General features: G+C 38.4%; 1 protein-coding gene across 3 annotated transcripts in view; it reads left to right on the top strand.

Moving 5' to 3' along the window:
- The window catches only part of KLF8 (KLF transcription factor 8), a 369,048-nt gene that overhangs the window by 36,896 nt on the left and 316,462 nt on the right, over nucleotides 1-15,690 (top strand). Inside the window, exon 2 of one of the 3 annotated variants that reach the window (XM_067722392.1) lies at nucleotides 6,984-7,035. The exons of the other annotated variants lie outside the window; for them this stretch is intronic. The gene's annotated coding sequence lies outside the window, so the exon portion shown is untranslated. The remainder of the gene's footprint in view (nucleotides 1-6,983; nucleotides 7,036-15,690) is intronic. 3 annotated transcript variants of the gene reach the window in all.

Here is a 15,690-nt window from a genome sequence, read left to right as displayed (position 1 = left end):
GGGTTTTTTTGTTCTTCTTTCTCTATTTGCTTTAGGTACAAGTCTATGTTGTTTATTCGAGATGTTTCCTGTTTCTTAAGGTGGGCTTTTATTGCTATAAAAATCCCTCTTAGAACTGCTTTTGCTGCATCCCATAGGTTTTGGGTCGTCGTGCCTCCATTGTCATTTGTTTCTAGGTATTTTTTTCATTTCCTCTTTGATTTCTTCAGTGATTACTTCGTTATTAAATAGTGTATTGTTTAGCCTCCATGTGTTTGTAGTTTTTACAGATCTTTTCCTGTAATTGATATCTAGTCTCATAGCGTCGTGGTCGGAAAAGATACTTGGTAAAATTTCAGTTTTCTTAAAATTACCAAGGCTTGATTTGTGACCTAAGATATGATCTATCCTGGAGAATGTTCCATGAGCACTTGAGAAAAATGTGTATTCTGTTGTTTTTGGATGGAGTGTCCTAAAATATCAATTAAGACCATCTTGTTTAATGTATCATTTAAAGCTTGTGTTTCCTTACTTATTTTCATTTTGGATGATCTGTCCATTGGTGAAAGTGGGGTGTTAACGTCCTATACTATGTTTTTGTTACTGCCAATTTCCCCTTTTTTGGCTGTTAGCATTTTCCTTATGTATTGAGGTGCTCCTATGTTGGGTGCATAAATATTTACAATTGTTCTATCTTCTTCTTGGATCGATCCCTTGATCATTATGTAGTGTCCTTCTTTGTCTCTTCTAATACTCTTTATTTTAATAAAGTCTAATTTGTCTGATATGAGAATTGCTACTCCAGCTTTCTTTGGTTTCCATTTGCATGGAATATATTTTTCCACCCCCTTACTTTCAGTCTGTATGTGTCTCCAGGTCTGAAGTGGGTATCTTGTGGACAGCATATATATGGGTCTTGCTTTTGTATCCATTCAGCCAATCTGTGTCTTTAGGTGCGAGCATTTATTCCATTTACATTTAAGGTAATTATCAATATGTATGTTCTTATTCCCATTTTCTAAGTTGTTTTGGGTTCGTTATTGTAGGTCTTTTCCTTCTCTTCTGTTTCTTGTCTAGAAAAGTTCCTTTAGCATTTGTTGTAATGTTGGTTTTGTGGTGCTGAACTCTCTCAGCTTTTTCTTGTCTGTAAAGGTTTTAATTTCTCTATCAAATCTGAATGAGATCCTTGCTGGGTAGAGTAATCTTGGTTTCAGGTTTTTCTCCTTTATCACTTTAAATATGTCCTGCCACTCCCTTGTGGCTTGCAGAGTTTCTGCTGAGAGATCAGCTGTTAACTTTGTGGGGATTCCCTTGTGTGTTTTTTGTTGTTATTACCTTGCTGCTTTTAATATAGTTTCTTTGTATTTAATTTTTGACAGTTTGATTACTATGTGTCTTGGCGTGTTTCTCCTTGGTTTTATCCTGTATGGGACTCTCTGTGCTTCTTGGACTTGATTAACTGTTTCCTTTCCCATATTAGGGAAGTTTTCAACTATAATCTCTTCAAATATTTTCTCAGTCCCTTTCTTTTTCTCTTCTTTTTCTGGGACCCTTATAATTCGAAGGTCGGTGCATTTAATGTTTTCCCAGAGGTCTCTGAGACTGTCCTCATTTCTTTTCATTCTTTTTTCTTTATTCTGCTCTGCAGTAGTTATTTCCATATTTTACTTTCCAGGTCACTTATCCGTTCTTCTGCCTTAGTTATTCTGCTATTGATCCCTTCTAGAGTATTTTTAATTTCATTTATTGTGTTGCTCATCATTGCTTGTTTCCTCTTTAGTTCTTCTAGGCCCTTGTTAAATGTTTCTTGCATTTTCTCTATTCTATTTCCAAGGGTTTAGATCATCTTTACAATCATTATTCTGAATTCTTTTTCAGGCAGACTACCTATTTCCTCTTAATTTATTAGGTCTGTTTGGTTTTTATCTTGCTCCTTCATCTGCTGTGTGTTTTTCTGTCTTCTCATTTCGCTTATCTTACTGTATTTAGGGTGTCCTTTTTGCAGGCTGCAGGTTCGTAGTTCTCGTTGTTTTTGGTGTCTGTCCGCAGTGGCTAATGTTGGTTCAGTGGGTTGTGTCAGCTTTCTGGTGGATCGGACTAGTGCCTGTGTTCTGGTGGATGAGGCTGGATCTTTCTTTCTGGTGGGCAGGTCCACGTCTGATGGTGTGTTTTGGGTTGTCTGTGGTCTTATAATGATTTTAGGCAGCCTCTCTGCTATTGTTTGGGTTTGTGTTCCTGTGTTGCTAGTTGTTTTGCCTATGGTGTCCAGCACTGTAACTTGCTGGTTGTTGAGTGGAGCTGTGTGTTGGTGTTGAGGTGGAGATCTCTGGGTGATTTTCGTCGTTTGATATTACGTGGAGCTGGGAGGTCTCTTGTGGACCAGTGTCCTGAAGTTGGCTCTCCCACCTCAGAGGCACAGCACTGACTCCTGGCTGGAGCACCAAGAGCCTTTCATCCACATGGCTCAGAAAAAAAGCATGAAAATGTAGAAAGAAAGAAAGGAAGAGGGTAAAATAAAATAAAATAAAGTAAGATAAAATAAAATAAAGTTATGAAAATAAAAAATAATTATTGAGAAAAAAATATTTTTAAAGTAAAAAGAAAAAAATGGACAGACCGAGCCCTAGGACAAATGGTGAAAGCAAAGCTGTACAGACAAAGTCTCACACAGAAGCATACACATAGACACTCACACGAAGAGGAAAAGGGGAAAAAATAATAAATCTTGCTGTCAAAGTCCACCTTCTCAATTTGGGATGATTCGTTGTCTATTCAGGTATTCCCTATGCAGGGTTCATCAAGTCGATTGTGGAGATTTAATCTGCTGCTCCTGAGGCTGCTGGGAGAAATTTCCCTTTCTCTTTTTTGTTCTCACAGCTCCCATGGCTCAGCTTTGTATTTGGCCCTGCTTCTGCGTGTAGGTCGCCTGAGGGCATCTGTTCTTCCCCCAGACAGGAAGGGGTTAATGGAGCAGCTGATTCAGGGACTCTGGCTCTCGCAGGCCCGGGTGATGGAGTTGTACGGATGTGGGGTGTGCCTGCGTTGGCCGAGGCTGGCCTGACATTGCACCAGCCTGAAGCGTGCTGTGCGTTCTCCCGAGGAAATTGTCCCTGGATCACGGGACCCTGGCAGTGGCAGGCTCCCAGGAGGGGAGGTGGGGATAGTGACCTGTGCTCGCACACAGGCTTCTTGGTGGCAGCAGCAGCAGCCTTACGTCTCATGCCTGTCTCTGTGCTCCACGCTGTTAGCCGCAGCTTGCGCCCATCTCTGGAACTCCTGTAAGCAGCGCTCTTAATCCCCTCTCCTTGCACACCAGGAAACAAAGAGGGAAGAAAATGTCTCTTGCCTCTTCGGCAGGTCCAGACTTTTTCCTGGATCCATTCCGTCTAGTCTTGGTACACTAACCCCTTCAGGCTCTGTTTATGCCACCACTCCTCTCTCTGTGATCCAACTGATGCAGGAGCCTAAGCTCCCAGCCCCCGCCCACCCTGGTGGGTGAGCAGACAAGCCTCTCGGGCTGGTTAGTGCTGGTCGGCACCAATCCTCTGTGTGGAAATCTCTCCGTTTTGCCCTCTGCACCCCTGTTGCTCTGCTCTTCTCCACGGCTCTGAAGCTTTCCCCTCCACCACATGCAGTCTCCGCCCGTGAAGGGGCTTCCTAGTGTGTGGAAACCTTTCCTCCTTCACTGCTCCCTTCCCACTGGTGCAGGTCCCGTCATTATTCTTTTGTCTCTGTTTATTCTTTTTTCTTTTGCCCTACCCAGGTACGTGGGGAGTTTCTTGCCTTTTGGGAGGTCTGAGGTCTTCTTCCAGTGTTCAGCGGGTGTTCTGTAGGAGTTTTTCCATGTGTAGATGTATTTCTGACGTATCTGTGGGGAGGAAGATGATCTCCACATCTTACTCTTCCACCATCCTCCCCCTCTCTCCTCAATCAGTCTTCATGGTTGCAAGCATTGAAACCAGCTCTGTGTAACTTTAATAGATGAGGACTTTCTGGAAGGCGTACTGAGTTACTGGTAGAATTACTAGGAAACCTGGAGAATTAGGCTCAGAAAATCGGCAAGATCCAAGCACCATGGCCATAATTGCATTATAGGAACCATCTGATACAGACACTGCTGTTACCACAACTGATACTGCAATGCCACTGCAGGCACCGATGCCATCTCTGTCAATGGCCACAGCCCCTGAATTAATCACAACTGTTGCCCTCTAGAAACTATATTTGTTGCTACTATCGCTTGTAAAATGTAAACTTTTCTCTTCCTGTTTCTCTGCATCATTTACTGCAGGATAAAATGTCCTGTGCAGGAGAAACCATGAGATGAACTCAGGTCATGCACCCACCCATTATACGTTAGTAGCCTCAGGGTGGGCAAAAATGAGTATCTGCATCTGTACCCATTCTTTCTTCTTTCCTTCTTGTTATGATGGAGGACGAGGTTCTCCTTTCTATGGCCAGTCCTCTGCTTGAGGATTAGATCCCACTCATTCCTGCCTTCTCAGAAATATTACTATTTCTCTTTTTAATATCTTCAACCTCTCTGTCTCTATAGAAGCTTTTCTATCAGTAAATAAATATGCTGTAGTCTCTTATATCTTAAAAAAAAATCACCCTTCTTTCCCACAAACAAACAAGTAAATCCATACATTCTCCTCAGCCAGATTTCTCAAAAGAGTTGTATTCATTCACTGGGTACATTGCCTCAGCTCTCACTTACTCAATATAACAGTCTTGCTTCAACTTCCAACACTCCCCCAAAACTTCCCTGTAGAGGTCATCGGTGACTTCCTTTTCACTCAGTAGACACATGTCAGTGCTCACTCTCTATTTCTATGTGGAATTTGATGGGATTAATCACTCTTTCCTTCTTGAAACGTTAACTAGTTTGCATACTAGCTTCCTCAAATGTACTCTTGCAACCCATTCTCCACACAGTAGTCAGTGTGATCTTTTAAAATTAGACATTATATGATCTCACCTCTTGATCAGAATCCTCCTTCAAATGCTTCCCATTGCTTTTGGAATAAAGTTCGGACGTTTTACAAAGGCCCTTCATGATCAGGGATAGGGAGGACGGAAGGAGAGATAAAGTGATTTGAGGAAGCGAAAAACAAAGGATGATTTCTCTTTTAATTATCCCTGTCTCTTCAACATCATCTCGTATCACTCTTTTCTTTTCTCTATTGCTGCTACACTGGCCCTCTTGTAGTGGCTTGATGTTCTATGTTCTTTTTCACATGAAGGCCTTTGTACTAACTGTTCTCTTTGCCTGCTGTGTTCTCTGTCCACTCCTCCACCCGCTTCTTTGTCTTAACTCTTACTAATCTTTTCTTTTTTAACTCAAAGGTCATGTCTGCAGTGAAACTGTCTCTGAACCTTGGTCTACGTCAGGTTCCGCCATGGTTCACTCTCATTGTGCTTTGTACTTCTCGTTTTTATCACATATAAAATTGTAATTAATCAATTTGTGTTATTTTTAGTGTCTACATTCCCCTACTAGACTGTAAGCTCTATGAGAGCAAGGGCCATTTTTGTTTCATACATCAAAGTGCCTAAAATTGTTTCTGGCACATTGTTGACACTCAGAAAATATATATACTTCTTAACATCTTTATTGGAGTATAATTGCTTTACAATGGTGTGTTAGTTTCTGCTTTATAACAAAGTGAATCAGTTATACATATACATATATCCCCATATCTCTTCTCTCTTGCATCTCCCTCCCTTCCACCCTCCCTACCCCACCCCTCTAGGTGATCACAAAGCACCGAACTGATCTCCCTGTGCTATGCGGCTGCTTCCCACTAGCTATCTATTTTACATTTGATAGTGTATGTATGTCCATGCCACTCTCTCACTTTGTCCCAGCTTACCCTTCCCCCTCCCCATGTCCTCAGGTTCATTCTCTAGTAGGTCTGTGTCTTTATTCCCGTCTTACCACTAGGTCCTTCATGACCTTTTTTTTTTTTTAGATTCCATATATATGTGTTAGCATATGGTATTGGTTTTTCTGTTTCTGACTTACTTCACTCTGTGTGACAGAATCTAGGTCCATCCACCTCACTACAAATAACTCAATTTCGTTTCCTTTTATGGCTGAGTAATATTCCATTGTATATATGTGCCATATCTTCTTTATCCATCCATCTGTCGATGGACACTTAGGTTGCTTCCATGTCCTGGCTATTGTAAGTAGAGCTGCAATGAACATTGCAGCTTTTGAATTACGGTTTTCTCAGGGTATATGCCCAGTAGTGGGATTGCTGGGTCGTATGGTAGTTCTATTTTTAGATTTTTAAGGAACCTCCATACTGTTCTCCATAGTGGGTCTATCAATTTACATTCCCACCAACAGTGCAAGAGGGTTCTGATTGAATCAGTGAATAGCTATCCTAAAGCATTTGTGGGTTTTGGTACAGAATAGGTTCTCAATAAATATCTGTTGAATGAATGAGTAAGTAAATGCATAAATGAAGGCTACAGGTATGATGTTCTAAGTTGCCATGTTATCCTATAAACTGCACCTTAGCCCAATAACTATCCTCAATCCTATTTACCCCCATGGCTTTGAAGGATTCACAAGGCTCTCATTCTAATTCAGTATGGCTTTCTTCTCAGATATCTAATTTGTGCTTAGACCATGGGATTCAAAAGGAAAAGAAGGGTCTTTCTCTGTTTATTGGAAGAACAAGGACACATATGAAACAGAAAAGAAAAATCCAAGACTGTATATGATAGATGATATAATTACATATAGCAGTGTGGTATTATTGAAAAAAGTACTGAACAAGATAATCAAAGACCTCTTTTCTAGTTAGACGTTGGTTTGCATCTTTGGCCTATCTGCTTATACTCTTCTTTTCACTTCTCTTCCTGTTGGCTGATTTTAACAACGTTGTAAGACAGATTTATATTTTTCTATTGTTTTGCTTATCATGGGTTGTTGCTGCCTCTTCTTCGAACAATCTGTGTTTACCCATTTTTCTCCTTACTCTTTGTAGCCTGAAAATTATTATTCGTGACAGAAGGACAAAAGAAGAAGTAAAATGGAAGGTGAGGTGCATATTCCCCTATATCATTCATCAAATTTTACCACTGACCTTGTGCAATTTCTCTACCCATTCCTTACTTATCTTGCTCTGAATATAAACAAAGTATGTTACCCTTATTGTTATTTTTGCAATCCTTAGTGCATTCTGGGCCTTATTCCTTTCTACTCCTTTGAACTGTGGAGGGAGATATAGCTTCAGTTACCTTTCACAGTAAAAGGGAGAGGAAAATATCTGGAACAGAGATAAAGAAAGGAGAAATGAAGTGATTTGTGGAGAAGAAAATAATATTTATAGAGTAGCTGTAAAGATTTAAATATGTCAGTAAATGCCAGGTGTTTGGAATAAAGCCTAGCACAAAATAAATACTTACTAAATGTTAGCTATTACTCTTTGGATGGTATCTATGATGAAGGCTGCATCAGTAAAGGTCCTAGAAGAAAAAATAGATGCAACATTCGTATTGAGTAATTTGAGGAGAGTTTAATACTTGAACTACTTACAAAGGTGTGAGCAAGGGATAGGAAAACCATAAAGAATAGTGTAATATCCTAGAGATAATAACAGTGTGTGCTATTAGTAATCCTAGGACTTAAGGAGTGCAAGTAGGGAGTGATTCCTTGAACTCAGTATGAGTAGAGGGCCACTTGATAGGAGCTGTGATCTTTGGTTAAAGGAAGTAGCCAGCCCACAGCGACCTTGCAGTGTAGAAGCTGGGAGAATAAATACCTCAACGATAATCTCCGTTTGCTTTCCAGACTCTTGCTGGTAACTCTCATTGGCCAAACCTCAACCAAAAGCAAGAGGAGAGGGGAGCCTGTTGGTGGAGTATATATAAGCTAGTCTCCTGGGACACAAAGCAGGATGGAGAAAGTGGAGGGGTGGATCTGGAAGATAAAACACAAACTATCACCACAGTCATGATATAAATATAGAAGGTATAGTCTTCTAAGTATTAGGAGATAAATTGTGAGGCATTTATGGTGTGACCAACAAGTCACCTGTTGAAACATCTGGAGATTTCTGTGAGAAGATATGCATGTTAGTTCACAAATAAAAGTCACCCACTTCGCCCCAGGGTTTAATTAATGACTCCAACCCAGAATGCTGCCCTGATGGAAACTTCTTTATATGCCTACAAAAGTTATCTTTCTTTGGACCTTTTTCAGTCATAATACCTCAGACCTCTCTTGAAAGCCTATGCCTTTTTAAGGGAGGAGCTATGTTGCTGGTGTTTAAGAAATGATTGAGAAGGAGGTATATAAAAGAGAGAAGGGGAGCTTCCCTGGTGGCGCAGTGGTTGAGAGTCCGCCTGCTGATGCAGGGGACACGGGTTCGTGCCCTGGTCCAGGAGGATCCCACATGCCGCGGAGTGGCTGGGCCCATGAGCCATGGCCACTGAGCCTGTGCGTCCGGAGCCTGTACACCACAACGGGAGAGGCCACAACAGTGAGAGGCCCACGTACTGCAAAAAAAAAAAAAAAAAAAAATAAGAGAGAGAATGTTGTTTCATCAGCTGGTACTAGAAAAAATGACCCCAAGCTTAAATAGTCAACCTTGTATATTTTGCTTCCTCCACCACTACTACTCCACTCTTCTATCACCGAGGAACAATAAGACTATATACAATTGTGCTGGGAGAGTTAAAAAAAACTCTGATTTCTTAGAAATCAGGGAAAGTCTTATAAGAAAAATGACATTTGAGCTAGGCTTTGTATAAAGGATATAGGCTTTAAAAATATAAACCAATATTTTAATATTTATGTTCATATCTCCTCTTATTTTCTATATGATTTAAAAGGTAAATGCATAACCAATAATTATATATATGTTAATGGGAATACAGTGGGTAAACTTGTGTTTTTCCACATGTATAAAGATCTCCTTTGTTGTTGTTTTTAATAGTACAACTTACATATTTCAAATGGACAACAAAATTAGTAACATTTATGGTGTCATAAGATAAACTACTTTTGAATTGACACTTACTTTCCAGTACTTTGAGATTCACAAGATATAGCTAGAATATTTACTACTGTAGAAAATGTAGACTGCTGAAATCAAATGAAAGAGGGAACTCTGTGTGTGTGTGTGTGTGTGTGTGTGTGTGTGTGTGTCTGCGTGTTTTGATTGCTTGCCATTACAGTGTTCTTCAGGTATTGGAAGAAGTTTCATATTTTGTTTAGACATCATTAGGCACAGAAACTTTTGTAGAGCAACTTTTTTTTTTGAATTTTTGAATCTTATTTATTTTTTTATACAGCAGGTTCTTATTAGTTATCCATTTTATACATATTAGTGTATATATGTCAATTCCAATCTCCCAATTCATCATTTTTTAAATTTATTTATTATTTTTATAAATTTATTTATTTATTTTTGGCTGTGTTGGGTCTTCATTTCTGTGCAAGGGCTTTCTCTAGTTACGGCGAGAGGGGGCCACTTTTCATCGCGGTGCACGGACCTCTCACCGTCGTGGCCTCTCTTGTTGTGGAGCACAGGCTCCAGATGCGCAGGCTCAGTAGTTGTGGTTCACGGGCCCAGTTGCTCCACAGCATGTGGGATCTTCCCAGACCAGGGCTCGAACCCGTGTTCCCTGCATTAGCAGGCAGATTCTCAACCACTGCGCCACAAGGGAAGCCCCTGTAGAACAACTTTGATGCTAGCACTGATATGACTCTTACGTCCATTACTCTATTAGATTTATTAACCCACTTACTTATTTTTAGTTACAACTTTTACGAACTGGAGTTCTTCTTACAAAGACTGTGCTCAAGGCCCACATTTTATTTTTAAGGATTTATATCTGGTTTTCATAAATTTCCCATGATTGTGATGGCTACAATCTTATATCGTGGTCACATCCCCTTGTATTTTTTTTAACTGAGGTAAGAACACAACATTGAGATTTACCCAAATGTTAATTATCTTAGCATATTGTCCTCAAGGTTGATCTATGTCATCATCTATGGAAGGATTTCCTTATATTTAAAGGCTGAATAATATATATATTAATCTCATATTTTCTTTATTCATACATGTATCTATGGACATTTAAGTTGTTTCCACATCTTGGCTATTGTAAATATGCTGCACTGAATATGGGAGTGCAAATATCTGTCATCATGATTTCAATTCTTTTGGATAAATACCCATAACAGGCATTGCTACATAACATGGTATTTCTTTCTTTCTTTTTTTTCTGAATGGAAAATATTTTCTTTTTTTTTTAAGCAGGTTGCTATTAGCTATCCATTTTACACATATTAGTGTATATATGTCAATCCCAATCTCCCAATTCATCACACCACCCCCTCCCCCACTGCCACTCTTCCCCCCTGGTGTCCATACGTTTGTTCTCTAGACCTGTGTCTCAAATTCTTCCCTGCAAACCGGTTCATCTGTACCAATTTTCTAGGTTCCACATATATGCTTAATATATGATATCTGTTTTTCTCTTTCTGCTTCACTTCACTCTGTATGACAGTCTCTAGATCCATCCACGTCTGTACAAATGACCCAATTTCGTTGCTTTTTATGGCTGAGTAATATTCCATTGTATATATGTACCACATCTTCTTTATCCATTCGTCTGTCGATGGACATTTAGGTTGGTTCCATGACCTGGCTATTGTAAATAGTGCTGCAATAAATATTGGGGTGCATGTGTCTTTTTGAATTATGGTTTTCTCTGAGTATATGCCCAGTAGTGGGATTGCTGCATCATATGGTAATTCTATTCTTAGATTTTTAAGGAACCTCCATACTATTCTCCATAGTGGCTGTATCAATTTATATTCCCACCAACAGTGAAAGAGGGTTCCCTTTTCTCCCCACCCTCTCCAGCATTTTTTGTTTTTAGATTTTCTGATAATACCCATTCTAACTGGAATGAGGCGATATCTCATTGTAGCTCTGATTTGTATTTCTCTAGTTATTAGTGATATTGAGCAGCTTTTCATGTGCTTCTTGGCCATCTGTATGTCTTCCTAGGAGAAATGTCTATTTAGGTCTTCTGCCCATTTTTGGATTTGGGTTGTTTGTTCTTCTAATACTGAGCTGCATGAGCTGTTTATATATTTTTGAGATTAATCATTTGTCCAATGATTCGTTTGCAAATATTTTCTCCCATTCTGAGGGTTGTCTTTTCATCTAGTTTGTAGCTTCCTTTGCTGTGCAAAAGCTTTTAAGTTTCATTAGGTCCCATTTGTTTATTTTTGTTTTTATTTCCATTACTTTAGGAGGTGTATCAAAAAAGATCTTGCTGTGATTTATGTCAGAGAGTGTTCTTTCTATGTTTTCCTCTAAGAGTTTTATAGTGTCCAGTCTTACATTTAGGCCTCTAATCCATTTTGAGTTTATTTTTGTGTATGGTGTTAGGGAGTGTTCTAATTTCACTCTTTTACATGTAGCTGTCCAGTTTTCACAGTACCACATATTGAAGAGACTGTCTTTTCTCCACTGTATATTCTTGCCTCCTTTATCAAAGATAAGGTGTCCATATGTTCTTGCTTTTTCTCTGGGCTTTCTATCCTGTTCTATTGACCTATATTTCTGTTTCTGTGCCAGTACCATATTGTCTTGCAAACTGTAGCTTTGTAGTATAGTCTGAAGTCAGGGAGTCTGATTCCTCCAGCTCCGTTTTTTTTGGTAAAGACTGCTTTGGCTATTTGGGATCTTTTGTGTCTCCATACAGATTTTAAGTTTTTCTGTTCTAGTTCTGTAAAAATGCCATTGGCAGTTTGATAGGGATTGCATTGAATTTGTAGATTGCTTCGGGTAGTATAGCTATTTTCACAATATTGATTTTCCAGTCCAAGAACATGGTACGTCTCTCCATCTGTTTGTATCATCTTTAATTTCTATCATCAGTGTCTTACAGTTTTCTGCATACAGGTCTTTTGTCTCCTTAGGTAGGTTTATTCCTAGATATTTTATTCTTTTTGTTGCAATGGTAAATGGGGGTGTTTCCTTAATTTCTCTTTCAGATTTTTCATCATTAGTGTATAGGAATGCAAGAGATTTCTGTGCATTAATTTTGTATCCTGCAACTTTACCAAATTCATTGATTACCTCTATTAGTTTTCTGGTGGTATCTTTAGGATTCTCTATGTATAGTATCATGTCATCTGCAATCAGTGACAGCTTTACTTCTTCTTTTCCAATTTGGATTCCTTTTATTTCTTTTTCTTCTCTGATTGCCATGGCTAGGACCTCCAAAACTATGTTGAATAATAGTGCCGAGAGTGGACATCCTTGTCCTGTTCCTGATGTTAGAAGAAATGCTTTCAGTTTTTCACCATTGAGAATGATGTTTGCTGTAGGTTTGTCATATTTGGCTTTTATTATGTAGAGTTAGGTTCCATCTATGCCCACATTCTGGAGAGTTTTATCATAAATCGGTGTTGAATTTTGTCAAAAGCTTTTTCTGCATCCATTGAGATGATCATATGGTTTTTATTCTTTAATTTGTTAATATGGGGTATCACATTGATTGATTTGCACATATTGAATAATCCTTGCATCCCTGGGATAAATCCCACATGATTGTGCTGTATGATAATTTTAATGTGTTGTTGGATTCTGTTTGCTAGTAATTAGTTGAGAATTTTTACATGTGTATTCATCAGTGATATTGCTATGTAATTTTCCTTTTTATGTAGTGTCTTTTTCTGGTTTTGGTATCAAGCTGATTGTGGCCTCATAGAATGAGTTTGGGAGTGTTCCTCTGTAATTTTTTGGAAGAGTTTGAAAAGGATGGGTGTTAACTCTTCTATAAATGTTTGACAGAATTCACCTGTGAAGCCATGTGGTCCTGTACTTTTGTTTGTTGGAATATTTTAAATCACAGTTTCAATTTCATTACTTTTGTTTGGTCTGTTCCTATTATCTATTTCTTCCCAGTTCAGTCTTGGAAGGTTATACCTTTCTAAGAATTTCTCCATTCTTCCAGGTTGTCCATTGTATTGGCATAGATTTGCTTGTAGTAGTCTCTTAGGATGCTTTGCATTTCTGTGGTGTCTGTTGTAACTTCTCCTTTTTCATTTGTAATTTTATTGATTTGAGTTCTCTCTCTCTTTTTCCTGATGAGTCTGGCTAATGGATTATCAATTTTGTTTATCTTCTCAAAGAACCAGCTTTTAGTTTTATTGATCTTTGCTATTGTTTTCTTTGTTTCTATTTCATTTATTTCTGTTCTGATCTTTAAGATTTCTTTCCTTCTGCTAACTTTGCGTTTTGTTTGTTCTTCTTTCTCTAGTTCCTTTAGGTGTAAGGTTATATTGTGTATTTGAGATTTTTTCTTGTTTCTTGAGGTAGGCTTTTATTGCTGTAAACTTCCCTTTTAGAACTGCTTTTGCTGCATCTCATAGGTTTTGGATCGTCGTGTTCTTATTGTCATTTGTCTCTAGGTATTTTTTTATTTCCTCTTAGATTTCTTCAGTGACCTCTTAGTTATTTAGTAACATATTGCTTAGCCTCCATGTGTTTTTTGTTATTTACGCTTTTTCCCCCGTAATTAATTTCTAAGCTCATAGCGTTGTGGTCACAAAAGATGCTTAATATGATTTCAATTTTCTTAAATTTACTAAGGCTTTATTTGGGATCCAAGATGTGATCTGTCCTGGCGAATGTTCCATGCTCACATGAGAAGAAAGTGTAATCAGCTATTTTTGGATGGAATGTCCTATAAATATCACTTAAGTATATCTGGTCTATTGTGTAATTTAAAGCTTGTGTTTCCTTATTAATTTTCATTTTGGATGATCTGTCCATTGATGTAAGTGAGGTGTTAAAGTCCCCCACTATTATTGTGTTACTGTCGTTTTCCTCTTTTAGAGCTGTTAGCAGTTGCCTTATGTATTGATGTGCTCCTATATTGGGTGCATATATATTTATAATTGTTATATCTTCTTTTTGCATTGATCCCTTGATTATTATGTAGTGTCCTTCCTTGTCTGTTGTAACATCCTTTATTTTAAAGTCTATTTGTTCTGATATAAGTATTACTACTCCAGTTTTCTTTTGATTTCCTTTTGAATTGAATATTTTTTTCCATCCACTCACTTTCAGTCTGTATGTGTCTGTAGGTCTGAAGTCGTTCTCTTGTATACAGCATATATATGGGTCTTGTTTTTCATCCATTCAGCACACCTGTGTCTGATGATTGGAGCATTTAATCCACTCACGTTTAAGGGAATTATTGATATGTATGTTCCTTTTACCATTTTCTTAATTGTTATGGGGTTTTTTTTGTAGGTCCTTTACTTCACTTGTGTTTCCCACTTAGAGAAGTGCCTTTAGCATTTGTTGTAGAGCTGATTTTGTGGTTCTGAATTCTCTTAGCTTTTGCTTGTCTGTAAAGCTTTTGATTTCTCCTTCGAATCTGCATGAGGTCCTTGAAGGGTAGAGTAATATTCTTTGCAGGTTCTTCCCTTTCATCACTTTAAATATATCATTCCCTTCCCTTCTGGCTTGTATAGTTTCTGCTGAGAAATCAGCTGTTAACCTTATGGGTGTTCCCTTGTATATTATTTGTCATTTTTCCCTTGTTCCTTTCAATAATTTTTCTTTGTCTTTAATTTTCGACAATTTGATTACTATGTGTCTCAGCATGTTTCTCCTTGGGTTTATCCTGCCTGGGACTCTCTGCCCTCCCTGGATTTGGGTGGCTATTTCCTTTCTCATCTTAGGGAAATTTTCGACTATAATCTCTTCATATATTTTCTCACGTCCTTTCTCTCTCTCTTCTCCTTCTGGGACCCTTATAATGTGAATGTTGTTGAGTTTAATATTGTCCCAAGTGGCCTCTTAGGCTGTCTTCATTTCTTTTCATTCATTTTTCTTTATTCTGTTCTGCAGCAGTGAATTCCACCATTCTGTCTTCCAGTTCACTTTTCCGTTCTTCTGCCTCAGTTATTCTGCTATTGATTCCTTCTAGTGTATTTTTCATTTCAATTATTGTATTATTCATCTCTGTTTTTTTGTTCTTTAATGCTTTTAGGTGTTTGTTCTTTTATTCTTGTATGTCTCTGTTGAACATTTCTTGCATCTTCTCGATCTTTGCCTCGATTCTTTTTTTGAGGTCCTGGATCATTTTCACTATCATTATTCTGAATTCTTTTTCTGGAAGTTTTCCTATCTCCACTTCATTTAGTTGCTTTTCTGGGGTTTTATCTTGTTCTTTCATCTGGTAAATAGCCTCTGCCTTTTCATCTTGTCTCTCTTTCTTTGAATGTGATTTTTGTTCCACAGGCTGCAGGATTGTGGTTCTTCTTACTCCTGCTGTCTGCCCTCGGCTGGATGAGGCTACCTCCGAAAATAACTTCTTGTTAGTAAACGTATTTCACCAAATTGCTTGCAGGTGTGTCACGACGTACCAAACACCCTCTTTCTGATCCTCCAAGAGTTAATGTCTTCTCAGAGTAGATGTCTGTTCTCATGTGGGGAAGGGAAAAGGAAGGTGTCCTCAAGACAAAGAAAGCCTTGGGAGCTGCTAGGGAAGCCTCTCCCATGATGTCTGCCACAACCTTGGAATTGTCTCACATGGTATTTTTATGTTTAATATTTTGAGTAACTTTTATACTGTTTGCACAGTTGTTGTACCATTTTACATTCCCACATTAGAAGAAATGTTTTCCAATTTCTTCATATCCTCACC

Source organism: Pseudorca crassidens, chromosome X, assembly GCF_039906515.1.
Source record: "Pseudorca crassidens isolate mPseCra1 chromosome X, mPseCra1.hap1, whole genome shotgun sequence".
Lineage (NCBI taxonomy): Eukaryota > Metazoa > Chordata > Mammalia > Artiodactyla > Delphinidae > Pseudorca > Pseudorca crassidens.
The sequence above is the reverse complement of the archived record's forward strand: the minus strand, read 5'-3'. Positions and strand labels throughout refer to the sequence as shown.